Source organism: Penaeus vannamei, chromosome 23 (genome assembly GCF_042767895.1).
Source record: "Penaeus vannamei isolate JL-2024 chromosome 23, ASM4276789v1, whole genome shotgun sequence".
Lineage (NCBI taxonomy): Eukaryota > Metazoa > Arthropoda > Malacostraca > Decapoda > Penaeidae > Penaeus > Penaeus vannamei.
In genome coordinates, this window is record NC_091571.1 from 18,190,666 (window position 1) to 18,195,009 (window position 4,344).

A 4,344-nucleotide genomic window follows, 5' to 3' on the forward strand; every position below is an offset into this window, starting at 1 on the left:
TTTATATATTTTTGTACGAGTAAACTCTGAAGAAATATAATTTCATCTCTGTTTTAATAGGAAATGGTTAAGATTTCATTTGAGATGCTTATAATAAAACTGAAAAGGAGTGATAAGGATACCAAAATACGTTTATTTTTTATTTTTTATTTTTTTTAATGTGTACCAATTAACCCCTAAATTTATAAATAATAAACTAAATTTACAATTTAGTTTTTAGAAATCACACACGTGCGCAACGCCTAACGATCTTCATACAACGAATTGCAAACTACTCTTCCCCGACCAGAACAACAACAAGGGAGCGATTTCCAACAATTTAGGGCATGGACCAGAGTGCCGAGACCGAGGGCGTCACTCCGCCCTGCGACCTGTCGGGAATTCATGGCGCTGCTAGAATTACAGCACAAAAACTGCGATGTTATTTTACATATACAAATGGAATTTGTTCGTGAATTATAAACGGCAATGCAGATAGTGAATCGCCTAAAGGAAGTAGATAAAATATGCAGCTTGAGGAAAAAACTGAACAATTATAAGTGCATATATGCAATAGTGCAAGTGGAATGATCACTGCAAAACCTTTAATCAGTGAGATGGCTACACAATTGGACTGCCATGAAGATTACAGCCGCTGGGGAAATAGTTCAAAATTGTGGGTTCCCAAAAGGTAGCAAAGAAAACTCGGAACAAGCTTCTTTGTACAACTTCAGCATACAGCCGTACAGCGGGCACACTGCAATGGCGCCAAGGATATCGTGGCATCTTTTGTTCACCGAGAAAAGGCGAGGAAGCTAAACATCATTCATTATAGTCTTTATCAATTAAGATATCCAAAATACAGTCGAGGAGAGGAATAACTACAGTGAGGTGCTCAAGAGAGGAAATAGAACAAGAGTTACCGCAAACTTCTGGCGAAGGGATGCAAAGCCAGCTGGGCACCAAAGCATTGCGGGCAGAGCGAAAGGGCCTCCAGGACCTGTTTCAATCCCAGCTACGGCTTTGATATTCAACTCGTAAATGGAACTCCCTTCGCTGCATCAATGAAATAAGGCGTTGTTTTAGCAGTCGCCATTCAACTCTACCGACACTCCGGACAAGGACGCACCGCCCGCACACAAAACTCTGACTGCGGGTTTTAATTCCACTGTCGCAGACGACGTTAACTGCACAAATAACGCCTGCGGTGTTTAACAAAAGGAAAAGCTTAAATGCTGTTATGCACAGATGAAGTCAAGTAACACGCCTTTTGAATAACAAGATGCCATGCTTCTACCTTCCATTAATGACGCAGAACTTGGTTAGCTGTTGTTGCGAAAACAAGTTGCATTAAAAAATAACATAAATAGAATTTCGAGGCGTTAATATAGCGAGTAACGGCTTTAGCAACTGACTGTCAGTATAAAGCTATAATATCAACAGAGTATCCGGAAATATTGAAAAATTCCCTGAGTAAAACTACACAATCCAAACCTTTGACTTCATTTGCAGAAGTGAAAGGAGACTAACGGTATAGAAAATTAATTATACGCTTAATTACTGTAAATGCACTTTTCATATATCACGAAAACGTGTGTAAAAGTATATTAAACTCTTTAGTTCGAAAGGAGCTAACAATCAAGGAGAATACATGAAGCTATTTTTTAATAAATGAAAAATGTAAATGGTAAAAAAATTACTGGTGTGATACACAGACGTCCTAAATCTGACCAGATTATTCACAAGTAAAGTTTCAATTATATAAAAAGTAGCTAATCCGAGAGAATAAGGTAAATCATGCAAATGGGTCACTAACATTTAATCTAATAAAGTAGACTAATCATAAATACATTCACTTGCGCGCGGGGGGGGGGGGTGTTGATAAACATCGCAATACAAAAAAATGAGAGCCAGTTTACTTAATAAAGATACTTTCATCGTAGTTTTATTTTATTTCAAATCTTTTATTTTACCTTAAACTACGGTACAATTGCCCACATTTCATTTAATGACAAGTCACAGGTGCACCAAGTAATCACCTGGTAAATGTTGTATAAACAAAACAGCTCCATTTTATAGCTTTTTTTTGTTTGTTTTCATCAAACGCCTGTGCCTAACAATTTAATGGATTATCATGAAAGTATTGGTTAGAATAAGGTCGACTGTAAATATGAAAATATATTGATTGCATTTGTTTTACTCGAGGATAATATTGCAAACATCTGTCGCGAGCAATTGTGCAGAAACATTACCGGTTCAGAGTGAGAAAGTTGTATCTCCTGTTTTTTTCTGTTTGATCAATTCAAAGTCTTTGATCATGCAGGGGCTGCAACATCTTCATTTCAGTAATATGTGCGTAGAAGTGAGGATTAACGATGAAAGACAAGGAGAGGTATTGCAGAAAAAGAGAAAAAAGAACTCCATTTCAATTTAAAAGTGTTAGCCACTTGAGCTCTACCTATTTTACGTAACACTGAAACTGATAACATCGAGTAAGGTAATTCTTAATTAATTCAATAGGTTAATTTATCCTGTTTTTTTTTCTTTTTTTAAAATAAAAAATGGGAATATAATGAAAACGTAAAATGCTGAACTCATTTGTAGGACCCTTAGGGAGGTGTGGGGGTAGGAGACCCCCGCTGCCGCTCTCGAATGTGTAGCGGCGAATGACGAACTGAATGTGTTACGGCTGTAGCGTTGCGCGAGCGGCAAGGAGTCAGCGGGTCAGCCACAGCACAGCAGGCAGTACGAGCACGAGTGCTCAGACAAGTAACCTTCTTTGTTATTTCAAGCAGGTGATTTAGAAACACCATTAGCTTGTGTTAGTTATTTTTACCTTCGCCAAAGAAGTCTGTTTTGGCAGCGTTGGTTAGATTGCTCATTGGGTAGAAGATTACTAATGAACAAATTTTTATAATGTTTTTTTACCAGCTAAGCCCACCGTAGATGCCATTCAATTTTGGTGGTGATCCGGATTATGATCCGGATCCAGGAATTTTTTAAAGGATTCATTAGCCTTGCGAGAGAGGGAAACAGACATTACCAGTGGACTTGAGAAAGAGGTGATTTTAACGCAATTCTGCAAGTGTGGATATTTATATCGCTTCAGTGACCCTATAGCCTTGGCGGAGGCTTGATCTCTCTGAGTGCGTCTCATTTTAAGCTTTTATCATATTTACCAAAAGAGTATCTTTATATGGTTGAAGTATTAACTCAGGTGATTCCAGATAATGTTTTAACACCTGTGTGCTAAATTCAGTTTTTCGATATTAGTATATTTTACTTCAATAATCATCTTTTAAAATCTTCATTCATTACCAGCAGGTTTTTTAACAACCATATCCTTATAATTCAGTAGAATAAGAACTAGAAAGGAGGCGATGAATACTCGGAGGCAATAGTTTGTAGTTATAAAGAGTTGAATATAGAACATGACTTGGAAAAGACACGCATCAAACACCATCAAAAACAAAGAAAAGAAAGGCGACCAGAGCAGCGACTACATTACGCGGCGGTGCGACACTGCACTGGGTACACAGTTGTTCAATAACAATCGCAGGTCGGGAAGCACAAGAGGCCAGGTGGCTATACAATGCACGACCTGCGGGGCGGTGTGGGCGACGTGGTGCGACTGGTGGAGACGCCGTCGAAGAAAATAACGCCAAGCGGCAATGCCGCGCGGAGCTTCCGGTCGTCGCCGTCTGCCTTCCTCCCGACCTGCGATCTCGAACGCCATCCTCACCTGCCGCGGAGCAACCACACAAGACCACCGCGAGGACAGGTGGATTGGCAAACAAGCTGGAGGCCGGGTAGCTGCCTCGTCGATGATCCACACACTGCGTGGATTGCAGACGTGTTGCATACATAATGTTTTTTCCACGTTCATTTGAAGGCCACAGGGAGCAAAATTTCCACAAGGTCCAAGGCAGCGCGAAACATCACTGACGTAAATCGGATAAAGGTCCGTGTGGGTACGAGCGTCGGCGGCAAACAACGAACAAAAAATGTGGGCATAAGGACGAGAATGCCGTGCCACTACAATGAAGCCTCTGATGGTGATTTTCTAGACCATTCTTTCGCTCGACTGTACGCCTGAAACTATATTGGTATTATTCCTTTTGCTTGTGCTATGAAACCTTTTAAAATGAAATGGTATATTGCACGAACAGCAGATATAAAATGCATGCATCAAGTATTACAGTTATTCTTTCCATACTTCGAGCCCCACATCCTTCCTATGCTGACGATGCATTGATGGTTCTATAAAAAAAAAAAAAAAGACAAAAGCATGCTTTCGAAGACAACGAAACACACACACACACACAAATACACACGCTATATATATATATATATATATATATATAT